Source organism: Cnephaeus nilssonii, assembly GCF_951640355.1.
Source record: "Cnephaeus nilssonii genome assembly, chromosome: 20".
NCBI classification, from domain to species: Eukaryota; Metazoa; Chordata; class Mammalia; order Chiroptera; family Vespertilionidae; genus Cnephaeus; species Cnephaeus nilssonii.
In genome coordinates this window covers 20,259,068-20,268,722 of record NC_137091.1, presented here as the reverse complement: position 1 = coordinate 20,268,722, position 9,655 = coordinate 20,259,068, and positions in this window count along the sequence as shown.

Here is a 9,655-nt window from a genome sequence, read left to right as displayed (position 1 = left end):
CCCCCGGGTCAGACCACAGAGTCCTGTCCGGTCGCGGCCCTGGTCTGTCTACCTCCTCTGCACCCGGGTTTGTCAGACTGGAAGCCCGCGGCCAGGGTGGGTTTGGCTTTTCCAGTCCCTGTCAGCATCTTCATATCCCAGCATGGTTTCTGGGGAGGCTCAACCTTTTTTTTTTATATAAAGTGAATTTTTTTAAAAAATATATATATATATTTTAAATTGATTTCAGAGAGGAAGGGAGAGGGACAGAGAGATAGAAACATCAACGATAAGAGAGAGTCATGGATCAGCTGCCTCCTGCATGGCACACGGGGGATGGAGCCCACAACCCGGGCATGTGCCCTGACAGGGAATCGAACCATGACCTCCTGGTTCATAGGTGGACACTCCACCACTGAGCCTCGCCGGCCGGGCCTCAGTCCAGTTGTCTTTAGCGGCTTCAAACCAAGCTCCCCGAAGGCTCTGTCAAAATCGTGGGGCCCAAAAAAAAAATCGTGGGGCCCGGTGGGAGCTGCACTCCGGCCACTGCGAGGAGCGGCCTCGGTTTCAGCACAAATGCCAGGATGGAGAGAAGTGCTGAGAAAGAAAACCGGGCCGCCTCCTGAGGACAGGAGAGTCCAAGGCAGGCATGCGCTCTGAAGATTTCTAAGGCAGGAGGGCCCTGGGAGGTTTGGATTTTATCTTCAAACGTTAGACCTAGAGAGACCTCCCGGCCCAGGTTAGGGTCTCTGATGCAGCATTCATCACAGTAGCCAAGAGGTAGAAGCAATTCAAGTGTCCGCCCCAAGATGAATGGATTAAAAAAAAAAGTGGTGTAGACACACAATGGAATATTATTTGGCCTTCAAAAATGAGGAAATCTTGTCACATGCTACAACATCATCACACATCCCTCATCCGTAAAAGTCCAGCCCGCCCTAGCTGGTGTGGCTCAGTGGATAGAGCATCGTCCTGCAGACTGAATGGTCCCGGATTTGATTCCAGTCAAGGGCACATGCCCGGGTTTCGGACTCGATCCCCAGTGTGGGGCTTGCAGGAGGCAGCCAATCAATGATTCTCGCTCATCATTGATGCTTCTATCTCTCTCTCCCTCTCCCTTCCTCTCTGAAATCAAGAAAATTAAATAAATAAAAAAGTCCAGCCAGTGAAAACTTGGATTTCATCCCAGCCGCCAGGCCAAATGCCACCCTGGCGTTTGTGTGCAACGATCATTTCTGCCGCTAGGTGGCAATCTTGCTGCGACAATCTACATTCACGGTTTCTCTAAAGGGCAGCCAGCTGGGGGCACTCAAGAAAATAAATGATAACGTAAAAAAGGGTTTCTACGCTGAAGATTCCTTGGCAGAGAATTTGCAAACAGCAAGAGCAAAAAAATGCTCAAAAGCAAACGTGTTTTCCCTGGTTTCTGATCACTGTTTTTAGAAAGAACTGGGTTTAGAAAAAAAAAAAACAAAAAAACCCTAGCTGCCCTCGTTAACGTATTGAAAATGTGCAAACTTAAATTACAGTGTTGGTGTTTTCTCTTTTCTTCATTGGTCTCATTTTCCGAGGCGGCGTGGCACCTGGACTGCCTTTTAACGAACTCTCGAAGCAGAGGCTGCACAGCCTGGCTGGCCCCTCAGGAAAGTGTCTGTCTGCGGGGTCACCGCCCTGGGGGACAGCCTTAGACCATTCCTTCTGCATCACTGAAACTTGGGGTTCCAGCTGCTCTTCGGTTTCCCTTGCAGCATCTTGTGGAGGGTCGGGCCGTGAACCCAGGAGACTCGTTAGCCTGAGTGCCTGTTTCTGCCCGGAGCTCAAAGGTAAGATTTTATTGGATAGAAACTCTGTCGCTATCAAAACAAACAAAACAACCTCAAAAGCCACTATTTCACAAAGGCCCAGGGATATCAAGTGGCTGTGGATTACACTTCAACGCTCTCTTTTTCTTAAAAATGTGGGTTTTTAAAAATTGATTTAAGAGAGGAAGGGAGAAGTAGAGAGAGAGAAACTTCGATGTGCGAGACACTGGTCGGCTGCCTCCTGCACGCCCCCTACAGGGGATCGGACAGCAACCTGGGCATGTGCCCTGACCCTGAATGGAACTGACAACCTTTTGGTGCATGGGACCACGCTCAACCAACTGAGCCACACTGGCCAGGACTCAATCACATTTTAGAGGTTGGAGATGAAGATTAAAATGAATTTTTTCTTTCTTCTTGATGTTGCAAGCTATCCAAGTTCAAGAAAAACAAGTGTAATATATTTTTCATCTGTAGGTGGCAAAGTTTCTACTATCAGCGTTATCTTTATTACAGGGAGATCATTAGGCATAATCTTTTTAAAAATGTTTTGTAAAGATAACTCAAGCATTAGCCCATTAGCCCCTTCCTTTCCAGCTGGGTAATTTTGAAAAATATAAAAAATAAATAAATAAAAACCAGGCCATAAAAAAATTACCATAGAAAAATAAAGTTATGATACCTCCTGTAGAACACCCCCCAAGGAATTCTAGGAGCATCCATGGGGCGCTAAAAAATAAATAAATGGGCAACTAAGAAACAAATAAAAAGCAGCTTCCTGTTTATGAAGATGAAAGGCAGTGAATGCCATATCCTATAGAACATGGTGTGGTAAACCTGTCTATCAAATGATGTAAGAGTGTTTACATTATATAGGCAGAGGGTGAGAAGGTGAAATAAACAGTGATACCTTGTGTCTGAGGAAGAGAAGCTTTTAATTATTTTAAAAGCAATGATGAGCCCGGCCGACGTGGCTCAGTGGCTGAGTGTCGACCTATGAACCAGGAGGTCAGGGTTCGATTCCCAGTCAGGGCACATGCCCAGGTTGCAGGCTCGATCCCCAGTAGGGGGCCTGCTGGAGGAAGCTGATCAATGATTCTCTCTCATCACTGATGTTTCTATCTCTCTCTCCCACTCTCTTCCTCTCTGAAATCAATAAAAATATATTTAAAAAAAATTGTTTTTAAAGCAATGTGGAAGTGACAGAAATGACAAACTACGAAACGAGAGATGATATGACATGCACACAGTCTAGGGGTTAAAAAAGTGAGAAGACCAAGTTAGAAGTTTTCACCGAGTGACTGGACATATAAACCCCAAACCATAAAAAAAGGGAATCCGAGTAAACAAAGGGAATGGAAAACTACCGACTCGTGAGCACACAGCCGTGACAGCTGCTGGCTCTAAAATTAGGAAGAGAGACACGAAATTTTCGGAGCAACACCAACACCAACACATCACGCAGGCTCAGCCCACCAGCACCTTTCAGAAGGGCTTTACCCCCTAAACGAACACAAGGCACACGCGGCCATTGCCAGGTGGGCACCCGGCGGCTGCTCACTTCCCCAAACCTCCATGCTCCCTGAGTCCAGGGCCATTTCTCTACAGAGGGCCGCCCTCGAACCACAGCTCGAATGAAAACCAAGGACAGAGAACCCGACCACGGCATGGCTCCGTGGTTGAGGGTTGACCTATGAACCAGGGGGTGTCACCAGTTCGATTCCCGGTCAGGGCAGATGCCCAGGTTTCAGGCTCGATCCCCAGTAGGGAGCGTGCAGGCGGCAGCCAATCAATGATTCTCTATCATTGATGCTTCTCTCTCTCTCTCTCCCTTCCTTTCTGAAATCAATAAAATATACTAAAAATAAAAATCATGCACTTTTCGTAAACCTGAGATTTGTTGCTTCCCTAGTGTTTTGTGCATTATTTCTAAACGTGCTAGCTGCCAAAGGTATCGCTTTTCTCTCTATATATATTTTGCCATGCTGCATTGCTTGCAGGAAACCTGAATGCTCAGTTTCTGGCACTGAACACGTTTTTCTGGAATTGCTGTCAGCACAACCACCGAGGCTTCTGTTTGCCGCCCTCTGCAGCATGGCTTGTTGTGTGAGAGAACAAGAACAGTAGGTTTGGGGAGGTGTCGTGTTCTATTTGCATTGGCTTCCCTGCAGCTGAGCACTCACAGCTTTGAGCATCTCTCAGGTCTGGAATATCTTAGATCTTTGGTGCATCGGAGGTGGGGGAAGGGAAAGAGATTTAAAAAAAATAATGATAAGTACTTGCCTGGCCAGTGTGGCTCAGTGGTTGAGTATCGACCTGTGAACCAGGAGGTCACAGCTCGATTTCCCAGTCAGGGGACATGCCCAGGTTGCCGGCTCAATCCCCAGTGTGGGGTGTGCAGGAGGCAGCCCATTAATGATTCTCTCTCATCATTGATGTTTCTGTCTCTCTCTCCTTCTCCCTTCCTCTCTGAAATCAGTAAAAATATATAAATAAATAAATTATAATAATAATAAAAATAAGTACTTGATCTGCTCATCATGGAATGAAATCAGACTTTTTGTACTTTCAGTCACACATTTTAAATTTCAACTGTGTGACCAGGCCTTTTGTCTGCTGGCTGTGGGGGGTGCAGAACATGTTAAAAGTGTATTTGCATAGACAGTTCAGTTAATTTTTCTATGTTTGTTAAATAAAAATGTTTATCTCCTAAGAAGAGGTTTAACCAACAGATATTAGGTGAAGGAGATCAAGTGTAAAGAAGTTAAGAGCCCTGGCTGGTTTGGCTCAGTGGATAGAGCATCTGCCTGCAGACTGAAGGGTCCCAGGTTCGATTCCAGTCAAGGGCACATGCCTGGGCTGGATCCCGGGTGGGGGGCATGTGGGAGGCATCTCTCCTCATTGATGCCTCTATCTCTCTCTCCCGGCCTCTCTCTGAAATCAATAAAGATATTAAAATAAGTAAAAAATAATTATTAAAAAGAAGAAATTAAAAGAACTCAGTACGCTGGGGGGATATTGATCATCGGAAACCCTGCCAATAGGCAGGCGGCTCTATTTCTGAAAGCCCCTCAGCAGCTCACGGTGAGGATGAGGATCGGCATGCAAGGAGGGCAGTCTGGTTCCTGGGTTCCCGCCGCGAGCGTGGGCTTCGTGCCTTCAGCGCCCCTGCAACTCGGCGTGTTAATACATAATGACACCCACGTGGCTGGACTGAGCACTGGTTTGCAGTGTGAAGTTATGTGTAATGATATCTCAGAAGAGGAAAAACTTCCCCTGGGACTGAGCCATGGGGCTCGAAGCGAAGTCACAGGGCCGGATACAGCCAGCCGCGGAACGTAGGCAAATGGGGGTGCCATTGTCAGTTCGTGGGGTGCAGGGACACCCCTCCCACCCTGAACTTATAAGTCAGGCGATGCAGGTGGCCTTGTCACAGAGCTGCCTGCTGCTGCCGCTTGCCCAGGATTCACTCCCCTCCCAACAAAAGTCCTGATTTGCCCCATTAAAAGGCGCCATGGGATCCTTATGGGCCATAAAGGGATGGCTAGGGCTCACCTTTGCTTTTACTACAAAAATATATTTAAACTTCACATTTGCTTATTTATTTTTTTTTATTCCTCACCTGAGGATACGTTTTTATTTTATTGCTTTTAGAGAGAGAGGAGGGGAAAAGGAGAGAGAGAAACATCAACGTGGGATAAATATTGATCGGTTGCCTCCCACACACACCCTGACTGGGAATCAAACCTGTGACCTTTTGGTGTACAGAATGACACTCCAACCAACTGAGCCACCACCGGCCAGGGCTGGTCTGTCAGCGTCACCGCCTCATGTGACTATTCCCTCCACTGGGCACCAGGACAGCAGCCCCAGGGCATCTAACAGGCATGGGAACGTCTTACTGACAACTCTTCTCGCCCCATCAGTCTCCTCAAACTAATGAGTTCACTCGCCACTCCATCGCCCTTGGACCGAGACGCTGGCCCTCAGATCATGGATTAAATGATATAGTAAATGACCAGGAAAAGATGAACATACAGGGATGGGCGGAAGGGTGTTATTATTATTATTTTTTTATGCAGCTGGGAACACAGAAAAAGGAACGCTGGATTAAACAAGTACCTCTATCAAAATGATGGGATAGCTGCTGCTTTGCCAACTTGGGAGGGTCACGCGCACACAAACACAAAATGTCTCTGACTACTTAAGATGGGTTTACCACGCCGCTGCTGCTGCTGCTGCCGTAGGCTGTGGGAAGGATCTAAACTCGGCGCTACCCACACACAAGGTCGCATCTGCCCATCACTGTATTTTGATCTCATTGAAGGCGTCTTGGATCCGAGCTCGAGAAATAGCTCAACCAAAGGAACAGTTCAAGTATGCAAAAAGGAACTCCAGTAGTTTAATTCCATTAACCTTCCATAAGATTCCAAACATAATACTCTAATTTCCAAATACAAAAACACACACACACACAACTGCTGGCCAGCGATGATCAGTGGTTAGAGCATCTGCCTGGGCACTGGAGAGTCTTGGATTCGATTCCAGACAAGGGCACGTACCAGGGTTGCAGGTCTGATCCCCACCCCAGGTCGGGGTGCATCGGGGAACGTGTGGGAGGCAACAAGCGATATGTCTCTCTCACATCGATGTTTCCCTCCTCTCTCTCTCTCTCCCCCTCCTCCCTCCCTCCCACTCTCTCTTAAAATAAAAATAAAAATGGGAAAAATATACTCCAAAAACGACAACAATAAAAAACTCTAATAATTTGAACCCATAGGAGAATTTCGCAGGAAAACATTGAAGAATCATATAATTTATCAAAGCACATTTAGAAACCTGAATTGGAAGGGGGGAGTGTAGCCACGCTTAGATGATCATGAATGAAGATGAAGACAGTTATTTAACAAATGTTCATTGAGTGTTTGCTATGTGACAGGCTTTGTTCGAGACGCTGAACAGACACGTACGAATAACGATGAGAAGGACACGTACGAAGCCCCTCTCTAGGCCAGGCCCTGAGTAAGTGCTCCGTGTATATGGGCTCATTGGATCCACTCCCACCACAACCCTGTGAGCTACTATCATTACCTCCACTTCACAATGCAGAGACGAAGCTTCCGGCAGGTAACTCACCCGAGGTCACAAAGCCAATGACAGTGATGGCAATTTCCTCCCGTTACTTTATATTTGACCCCAGGAGGTCACAGTTCGATTCCTGGTTGGGGGCACGTGCCCAGGTTGTGGGCTTGATCTCCAGTGTGGGGCATGCAGGAGGCAGCCGATTAATGACTCTCTCTCATCAGGGATGTTTCTCTTTCTCTCTCTTTCCCTCTTCCTTCCTCTCTGAAATTCAATAAAAACATATTTTTAAAAAATAAAGTAAAAGTGAGCCTGGGCTGTTGAAGAATCAACATGGAGGTCATGGGCAGAAGCAAGACTAGGTGGGAAGCTACTGCAAAACACACACACACACACACACACACACACACACACACACAAAACATTAAAAAAAACAAAACAGGCAAGAGATCATGGTGGCCTGGACCAGAGTGACGAGAACTGGTCAAATTCTGGAGAAGTCATGAAGGTGGAGCCCACATTTGCTGATGGACCGGTTATAAAGTGGAAGGCAAGCAATATCAAACTCAAAGGCTAACACGGGCCAAATAAATGAGGTATGTGGCCCGCGGGCCGCGAGTTTGACATGCTTGGTGTAAGGGGAGAGGGTCAAAGAAAATCCTAAAACTTTTGGCCAACCAAGCAACTGGAAGGATGGAGTCCAATACATTCCTTTCTCACTTTCTTCCCCCAAGTTCCCCTCGGTAGGTCCTCGCCCACAAACCCTCCCTGGGATTTCTGTCACTGTGCCGCAGCCGCCTCGCTCGGTGGAAGAGATTTAGAAAGCACTGGAATTCAACAAAACACATTTAAAGCTGCTTGGGGTTTTGCTTATCTGAAATCTGCACATGCTACACCGTTCTGTGATCTGGCAACCTTGAAATGATGATGGGGGGAAATTTACTCTTTTCTTCAGGGATCCATTAGACGCCTTTCAGAAGACTGAAACTCCATATATTGTAACTAGACTGGATATACTCCGAATATTTTAAGCATACTGAAATTCTGTTTAGTGTAGTTCTGGCGCGTAGACTGGTTGGCTGGATGCTAGGGAACACGCGCTTTCTTAAGAGAAAAGCAGCATCCCTGCCTTGTAATTCAGGGCATACACAAACGCATGCCTGATCAGCTACTCGCCGTTTTTGTCAATATATCAACGCAATTAGTCAGGGGTGGGGAACGTCCGGCTCTCGGACCGTAGAAGGCCCATGAAATCATTTGGTCTGGCCCTGCCAAGGCATTAGGGGTGAGTTAATTAAATGTTGGACCAAATACAGCAGGCTAACTTTTAAGCTGATAATTTCATATGGCCTGCAAATGATATTATAAATATCCAAATGGCTCTTGGCAGAAAAAAGGTTCCCTACCCCTGATTAAGTCATCAGCTCAAACTTTCACTAATTTCACTTCTGATTTCACTTATTAGTTCAAAAGAGGACAGATTAAATAGAGTAAAAATATATGAGCAGGGACTACCAGCTTCATGGTGAGCCGACCAACATTCAATGAGAACAAGGCACTCTGATTTTATCTGAAACACCGGGCCTGTTCCTTTAGTATTAAAATAACTGTGGTATTTGAGTTTAGAGCCAGTAGTCTGGTCTCAGGACAAAAATATGTCTTTCGCCCTAACCGGTTTGGCTTAGTGAATTGAGCGTCCGCTTGTGGAATGAAGGGTCCCAGGTTCGATTCCGGTCAAGGGCATGTACCTTGGTTGCGGGCACATCCCCAATATGTGCAGGAGGCAGCTGATCGATGTTTCTCTCTCATCGATGTTTCTAACTCTCTATCCCTCTCCCTTCCTCTCTGTAAAAAATCAATAAAATATATATATATTAAAATATATATATATATATATGTGCCTTTCTTTGGCGTTGATAGATCATTAAGCATCCACCTTAACCGTTTCAACACAGAAAACAGTTTTCTGTCTTGTCCCGTAAATAGCCTGCATTGCCTTCAATTAGGCAAATTAATTTAGATTTCTATCCCAAACTATATACAGTACCATATACTCATTTCATCAGAGAAGTGATCAATTCTGACTGTGAATTGTTTACTTTTTCATAGGAGTGTGCAGCAAAGTGAACATTTAAAATACGATAAAGGAGTCCTGGCTGGTGTGGCTCAGGGGGCTGGAGCGTCGTCCTATACCCAGAAGGCGGCAGAGGTTCGATTCCCAGTCAGGGCACATGCCTGGGTTGTGTGTTCAGTCCCTGGTCAGGGCATGTAGGATCAATGTTTCTCTCTCTCTCTCAAAATCAATAAACATATCCTCGGGTGAGGATAAAAAATTAACTTAAATATGATAAAAGAAGAAACTCTCATGTAACTGCCTCTCAGTAGATGCCTCCTAACTTCCAGGCTGGTCCGCCACTGGGCTGCCAACCCGCCTGTCTAGCGGCTCCTGGACTCCAAGAATGCCAAACTGAACGCATCTTCTGCCTCACACTGCCCCTATTCCTGTGCCCTGTGCATCTGTTAATAACACCGTCACCCACCTGGCCAACCAGGTTAAGCACGCGAATTCCCCTGGACCCCTCTCGATCCTTCACTTCCTACATCCAATCGGCTGCCAGGGGCTGCCCACGGAACAGCTTCACAACCGTCTTCCCGCATCTTCTCTCCCTTCCCCGCACGGCCAGACTTCCCTTCCTCAAGCTCGGCCTTAGGTTACTACTCGTCCCAAAGCTTCACGCGTTTCCTCCCGTTTCCTAGGGAACAGCCTAGCCGCCTAGGAATAACAGCACCCA